Source organism: Cynara cardunculus, unplaced genomic scaffold, assembly GCF_001531365.2.
Source record: "Cynara cardunculus var. scolymus isolate 2C unplaced genomic scaffold, CcrdV1 Un_Scaffold_169, whole genome shotgun sequence".
Classification (NCBI taxonomy): domain Eukaryota; kingdom Viridiplantae; phylum Streptophyta; class Magnoliopsida; order Asterales; family Asteraceae; genus Cynara; species Cynara cardunculus.
The window spans coordinates 69,571-78,168 of NW_020200565.1; the positions used below are offsets into that span (position 1 = coordinate 69,571).

General features: G+C 35.8%; 1 non-coding gene across 1 annotated transcript; it reads right to left on the reverse strand.

Moving 5' to 3' along the window:
- Positions 1 to 8,265: 8,265 nt before the first annotated feature.
- Positions 8,266 to 8,372, reverse strand: LOC112501459. The gene has a single exon (XR_003067512.1). It is a non-coding gene; the product is annotated as a small nucleolar RNA R71 (small nucleolar RNA).
- Positions 8,373 to 8,598: the final 226 nt, after the last annotated feature.

An 8,598-nucleotide genomic window follows, 5' to 3' on the forward strand; every position in this document is an offset into this window, starting at 1 on the left:
TCGGGAAAGTATATCTTGAACGCATTTTTTTCCAGCTTTCTTATCCATAACGTAAGATAAAAAGGCAATGCAACCCATTCTCAAATACTTTCGTGTCTTCAAACACGTCACTATTTTAATACCCCTTCTGGGTTTCTCTCCATGTACTTCAAGTATTCCCCCTTCGGGTAACGGAATTCGAACGATCTTCTCGAACAACAAATTTTAGCTCGGTTCTTGGATAACCAATCCATGCCCACAATTATGTCAAAACTTCCTGGTTGGATCGGGATTAAATCTATACGAAATTCCCTACTAGTCAAGTTTAAAGTACAGTCCATTATTATATCTCTAGTCCTAATTTCTTGGCCATTGGCAAACTTAATTACTAATCACATCATCAATAAAACTCTTAAGGTTTTGCTATGGTAGAAGCAAAAGCGTAGAAAACAAATTAGAACTTCTGGATGACCAGAGCCTCTGGTTGACTAGAGCCCCTGGTTGAGGTTCTCTTGGTCCATCAATTTCAGATTCCTCATATACAGTAAACCGATGAATCGCCTTCCATCAACCTTCTGGTTCCTCATACATAGTGAACAGATGGATCATCTTCHATWWATCTCTGGTTCCTCATACTTAGAAAATATTTCCCTTCCATAGACCAGAGCTTCTGGCTCTCGAAATCAAACCAACCAGAGCTTTTGGACGCTCTTTACTTATATAGAATAGTGGTCTTTATTCAAAACTAGAACGCAATTCTCAYTWTGTCCAGGCAATTTCCTACCTAACGCATAGTGCGAATTTTGAATACAGAGGCTATAGAGACTATACCCCTTTATCTATGTCTAGCTACCAAGTATTTAGATACAGAGTTGACCCTCGGGTTGTCTTAGAGCTCTATATATCTTGCTTCACTTCACAACCAGAGTTTCTAGTTAATCTAAGGCRATGGATATTCAAGATTCATGCAAACACACACGATCATGCTTTTCAAGTTTAAGATAAAATCTCTGAATTTGACCTTATTTCAAACACAACCGATGGGAATTTCTTATCACAATACTTAAGTGAAACAAAGGTGATCAGGCTCTGTTTAGTTTGAGTATTATAACAAGACTTCCATCCTCTGGTTATACTTAATAACTTTGTTTTGAAAATATTTGGTTATAGTTTGGTTTTTAGAAAAACCGGTTTTCTCTATAACCTACATCTTTGATACCAAATCTGTCACACCCCGCTAAAGCGGAAACACGAGATATGGCAGGTAGAGTCTCGTAGCAATAGAGTATAAAGAAACACAACCATACATATAAAATTTTAATTATACCATTAACCAAAGTTTATAATTCCAAAGACAAATTTGTAAATTAAACACAAAAAGAAATTTAAAGGTGATAGTTGTGCCACAACTTCTTTTAAGTGCCACCTTGAGCCTTTCTTACCCCTGAAAAGCACGTCAAAACAAGTGTCAACTACAAGAGTTGGTGAGTTCACAGGTTTTTATTTCACAACAAAATCTTTAAGCAATAATTAATTCGAGTAAATCTTTTACTTACTCGCAACACTTTCATACGAGTCACAATGTACTCCAAGTAATTTTTACGTGTTGGGCCACTACTAAACCTGCGACAACTACGCCCTTTAATACCGAACTACCTCAGCGGTGGGACTAAACCCCACATGTGTAGAACTCATACCGAACTACCTCAGCGGTGGGACTAAACCCCACATGTGTAGAACTCATACTAAACTACCTCAGCGGTGGGACCAAACCCCACATGTGTAGAACTCACACAGGACTACCTCAGTGGTGGGACTAAACCCCACATCTGTAGAACTCATTCCGGACTACCTCAGCGGTGGGACTAAACCCCACATGTGTAGAACTCACACAGGACTACCTCAGCGGTGGGACTAAACCCCACATGTATAGAACTCATTCCGGACTACCTCAGCGGTGGGACTAAACCCCACATGTGTTGAACTCACACAGGACTACCTCAGCGGTGGGACTAAACCCCACATGTGTAGAACYCTTATTTTAGTTATATGCACCCCTACTCACCAGCAGAGGGTGGGATTGTCAGTCCAAATAGCGCTATCCACTTAAACTATCGGCTCAACGAGTTAATAGTAGTGTCATACCGGGACTTTTGAAATAACCCAAACACAATTATTACTTGAGTACAAGGTGTTAGTGCTCGCATTCACAATTTCAGTTCAAAATACAATTCATAAGAATCAATTTGAATCCACAGTTTAAACACATTGAATATTGCATGCAAATCATCACTATTTTTATACATGCTTTTCCCCCAAAAATGCGAAAATAGTAAAAAGGGGTTGTGAAAACTCACTCTTTTGAAAAGCTCCGCAATTTAAAGATACGATCCATTCACCACACGAGCTTAACGATTCCCTATCAATGAGGAATATCCAAAACTGTCACTAATGGGTTTAAAACTATTTATGGGGATTTAATAAGTCCTAAGTCCATAAGTGTCTACTTATGTCCAACTTGATTATCTATTCTCCAAATATACATAATGTCCATATGCTCGTTAATACATATTTATACTAGAAGTAACACTATAGTCCAATAAAAAGATCTAAATTTACAAAATCAAATAATCCCAAAATCTCATTTTTGGGCAAAAACTAATGATACATAAAATGATCAATTCATAGACTTCCAAAATGAGATAGTTTCCTATCTTTTTATATGAGATATAGGACTGAGTTATGGTCATCGGGACCAAATTTCATGCATTTTGGACATGCAATAATGATTCAAATAATTTATGCAATACAATATATCACAACCAATATGGCAGATTACACCATGTTTTTAACATACTCATTTAAAGAGTTCTACTAAGTGTTCTGCAGAAATTGAAGTTGGATTATAAACTTAACACTTATATGGAACTTTCAAACTAAGAATCACTCATTTTGGATGAGTTAAGAGGAAGATATGGCACCATAAAGTTACATGCACACATCTGTCATTAGTTGACAGATTGTGCACTTAACTTAATTAAATTTGTTAATGCCTCAAAACTTCATATTTTTGAGTGATACTAGGTTCATATGAACCCTAACTCATTAAAGAACATTTTAGAAGAAGAATCATATACTAAGAGCAAGTAAGTAAAGAGTTATTAGCATACTACTGGTGGTTTCACAGTTTGCACACCTAAAGTGTTTTAGGTGTTTAGAGATCAAAACTCCATATTTTCACGTGATTCCACTTTCATGCAGAAGAATACTCATATAGTTAACTCTCAAAAGAAGAATCATCATTTTTCATCGAGTTTTGAAAGAGATATGGTCATTGGAACATACATATACAAATTAGTCAAATTTGGACAGATTGCATGTTCACTTTGTTTTGAGTAGTTAAAACCTCAAATCACCACAATATTGAATGAAATCAGTGGCATTTGAAAGGTAACTCATTAAACTAACATTCAGAAGAAGAATCAATGATTTTGAATGATTATCTAGAGAGTTATGGCTGTTTAAAGTAAGGTTTACCTACTGAAAAACTCTCAGATGCACATATATAATGTTTTGAGTATTTGGGGAGTCAAAACTCAATATTTTTGAGTGAGACCAACTGGATTACAGCCCCAACTCAATAAATAAACTTTTAGAAGAAGATTCATAACATTTGAACAAATCATTTTCAAGATATAGATGATTTGTGCACATGCACATAATCTGTCAGCACCAAAAAATACCATTTTTAAGAAACAAACCCACATGCAACATGATTTTACCCATTTTCTTGAGTTCTAATGTTTGAGTCATAGATTACCACCATCATATGAACATTTTTACATGTTTTTGGTGTGTAATATCTCCTTAAAACTTAGGATTTTTAGAGGTTAGCAGATAGTAGATAGAAATGCATAAAAGTGGGTTTTTCCCCCAAAATTTGCAGGAAAAAGATGGAGATGAAGTTGTTACCTTGATTTATGATGAGAGGGATGTAATATCTTCAAAATCCTTGCTATTTTGATGGAGAAATTTGCTGGAGTATGAAGGATGAATAAAGTAACCTTGAGAGTCTCTTGAGTTTAGAGAGGGAGAGGGAGAGAGTTTCAAATTTTGAAAATGTGCAAATGAGTTGAAAATGGAGAAATAAGGATTTTTATATATGGATTGATGGAGGGAAAAGGGGAGGGGGCCGGCCATGGAGAGCCCAAACCCAAACTCAATATAATTTTTGTTTATAAAAACTAAAGCCCAAAATGCATAAAAATGCAATTTTCTCAATTTTGACATTTTTCTTCAAATTAAAAACCCATGATGGCTAAATTCATTTAAATAAAAAGGTTTTATATTTAAAACACTAAAACTTTGTTTTTTTATATAAATTGGATATAAACTGGAGCATTTGGCACTGTATAGGACATTTCAGTTAGTTACGGGTCGAAACCGGACTTTCTAAGCAACTGCCGGAATCTCTAGAAATTTTTCGACCAAACTAACCTAACTAACTCCTAATCTTATAAGTTACCTTCAATAACACTAATATAAACTTAATAAGAGCTAACCTGGAAGCTTAATTTTGATAGTTGTCACAAGCTGTACCGATGCCAGAGATTAAATTAGACAGTAAGTTGAACTTTGTGGAAACACCAGAAGTCGTATTCGACCGAAAGATTAAGGTGTTGAGAAACAAAGTGATAAGTCTGGTTAAGGTTCAGTGGAAGTTTCACAAAGGACCATAAACTACATGGGAATTGGAGTCAAAGATAAGATCAGAGTACCCTTGGCTCTTTGATTAAAGGAATTCCAGGACGAAATTATTTTGATGGTGGATGATGTGATAACCAGAACTTGGTTGTCACATGAGGTAATGAATATATTTGACCATGTTAGTATGTGATTACGTGTCAGCATGATAAATTGATACATTTGATCATGTTAGTATGTGAGATTGTGCATAATGTAGATACATGAATAAGATTGTGTATATGTGGGAGCGCCTATGCATGCATGATATATATATATATATATACACACACACACATGCATGTGTATGGATGCATGGGTTGTGTGTATGTGTATGTATAGCCGACCTTCCCTTTTTAGGGAAGGGGTATAAAAGGAGGGTAAGACCTCCATTTACTTCTCTTGCCATCTTTGAAATATGTTTTGAGCGATTTAAAGAGAGTCTGTGTTGACTGGATTTCCTTATTTGGAAGTACAAGAAGATTGGTTTAAAAAAGGTGAGTGATTCTTACTGTTTTTTAACTCTTCATAGTTGTATAATTGATTGTAGAACTTTACTTTTGATTTAAAAGTTATCCGCTAGTCTTAAACCGGACAAGTGTTGAGCGATTTATGATCATTGAGTTTATATCAAGTATTTTGAACAGAGAAGTAGGAATACGACTATGAGGTAACCGGTTTGTTTAATCAGACAAGGCTTTGAGAGAGTTGTCTGGATTAGTAAATCGGACAAGGGTCTTGTGTTGACGGGATTAGTAAATCGGCCAAGGCTTGACAGGAGATGAAGTCCGCCAAGTCTGTATTGTCCGGATTTGTGCCTTAACTTATGTATTATTTATACAAATGTCGTTTTTATTATTTTTATACAAAGAATGGGAATATTGATAAAGAATGATTTCGAACTGATGATATTCCGTCAGAACATTTATGACTACGGTCTGTTCTAATTGGAATTATTTTATGAAAAATGTTTTGACGAGGAAACCAGGGTGACATATCATGGAGAGATGTACCATGGGATAAGGGTGGCATATCAAGGAGAGGTGTACCTTTGGATATAAGGGTGGCATTTGTATGTGTGTTATATGATATAACTCTTACTTTTATATTCTTTAAAATTACCATGGTCTGGAATCTTTATTTCTTTGTGATTTAAAGGTTTAAGATCAGGATTTTAATTGGAAATCATGGTCTGGATGCTATTGAGAAGGAAATAACAGATTTGGCCTGAAACTTTAATTAATAAACCTTGTTTAATTGAAAAGGTTTAAAAGTGATACTATATAAAACCTGGTTGGTTCAAACCTATAAAGGTCTGGAGTATGTTATCTGAATAGCTGAATGCTTGGCTTAAAAAGTGGAAAGGTACTGGTAATATGTTCTTATTTGTTTTAATATTTGTTATATATATGAAAAGTTGTTTCGTACAAAGTTTTGGTGATTTTCACCCTGCAATAACATAAATAGGTAATTGATAACTCTCAATTTGTGAGAGTTATTTGTTGTTCAATACCCCTATTTTATTGTGTCTTTGGTACCCATTTTGCTCCTATCCTGTATTTTTGGTCCAAAATATTTTACGAGGTAATGAAAGGACAAGATTTGGTTATTTTCTAAAAAACATTGCTTTCACTTTCTGCTCACATTCTTCCTATCGCGTATTTTCCTCAAGACGAATTTGGACAAAATTCAAATACTGGCTCTCCTGGGTATTAAAGGGATTTAATTCTGAAGTCAGATCCGACATTATTGAATTATTTTGAAGAATGGGACTTGTTGAATTAAAAAATGTCTTAAAAGTAATCCTACCATTATTTTAATGAAAAGGCCTTAATTACCTTTTCCTTAATTTAAGGGTTAGGTAACTTTACCTTTTTCAACCTTTCAAAAAATGTGACAAGGCCCGGAAAGTAGACAAAAAGTGATGGGAGGTCTTTACCCTCTAGTCAATGAAGACTTTCTTCCTTTGGGCGAAGAGTTTGTCCGGTTTGCATTTAACTTTATGTTCGTACTTAGTCTTTAATTCTCGCCACTGTGTATTGTATGCTCCCTGTGGGCAACAGTTTAAGTGCTATTTTCAGTTCAAGTATTTATTACACATTTTTCTTCTTCTGTTTCCTCTATGTTTTCTAATTTTATTATGAGCTAAGCACCCCTTTGGGTGTGGGTGTGAGTCAAACTTAAGAATTTGAAGGCACACTTGGGTGTCGCCAATTTTATTGATTCTTAAGATTGGTCATTTAAGTCGGGACTTAAGCTCAATGCAGATAAGCTGATCACTTTGAAGTGTTAATATTAGATCCTTGATCCAGAGATGAGCGGATCTGAAATACGGCTTAGATGATGCACAAAGATTTGAGAGAGTCTTTGATAATCACGTAGAGATGCGGATTCTGCATGTTTTTTTGCTAATGTTCAGATATTAGTCGAGTTTATACTACAAAGAGATGTAAGTATAAATCTTCATGCTAGTGGAACCAGATATCTTTTTATCTATTAGATAATTTGGCAAGTTTAGGATTGGTAAAACTATTGTGAGCACAGTATATGAGAATTCACATTCGGGAGATCGGAGTTCTTATAGAAGTCCCATGAGTTTCTGATCAAATTGTTCCTGCAATTTTCTTAAGGGAAATTTACACCCATACCCCATCTTTTAATTTCAAAGGTTTATTTCGTATTTCTAAGCTTTGCACAATCAAAACTCAACTATTTTCTCAAAATCGAAACATGTTCAAGAAGTTCATGAAACTCTCTGATTCTCATTAAGTATAGTCCTTGTGGAAACGCTCTTGGTACTATACCACTCTATTATTTGAAGCGATCAAAGTGTCGGCATGTACTTGCACCGCCACTTTGAGGATTTGTGCCCACTGTGTGAACACTTACGATTCCACCACATCAAGTTTTTGGCGCCGCTGCCGGGGACTGGCACGATTTTTATCCTGAGATGTTGAGTTTCATTTGAGCCTTGGTCATTTGTTTCATTCGCTGTTCCTGTGTTGTATGCCATGACTACAACACGGTGATCTTTTACCTCTTGATCTTGAGTTAGAAAGAACCATTAGGAGATGAAGAAGAGCTAGAAATAATCGGCGAAATCTCACTTTAAATCGTGCCATGGGAGATATCCACCTCCTCGGGAAGCCACAGTTAATATTGCCAATGACAAAAATAGAGGCACATGGGACTACGCAAGGCCTGAATTTGGTCAATTGGCCTCGGGAATTGGTAGGCCCGAAATGACAGCAACATCTTTTGAACCCAAGCCAATTATGTTTCAAATGATTTCCTCAATGGGTCAGTTTGGGGGATTATCTTTGGAAGATCCGCACTCTCATTTGAAATCTTTTATAGAAATGACAGATCATTTTAAAATTCCCGGAGTTACACAAGAGGCCTTACGTTTGACGCTTTTCCTTTACACATTGAAGGATAGAGCTAGAGCATGGCTAAATTCCCAACCACCAAACTCGATCCTTACTTGGAATGATTTGGCGGGAAATTTTCTAAAAAAAATACTTTCCTCCGATGAGGCATGTAAAAATTATAAATGAAATTATGATGTTTCGCCAAGAAGAAGATGAAGTAGTATCGGATGCATGGGAAAGATTCAAGGACCTTCTACGGAAGTGTCCTCATCATGGAATCCCTCATTGTATTCAAATGGAAACCTTTTATAATGGACTTTCTAGTGCCGCTTAAATCATTCTTGACGCACCTACAACGAGGGGTATGACATTTTGGAACAAATTTCTAATAATAATACTGAATGGTCTAACCCTCGTGCTGTTGTTTCTAAATCTGCCTCGGGAATTCATGAGCTTGATGCCATTTCTTCTTTGAATGCCCAAATTGTTGCTTTAACTAATTTGG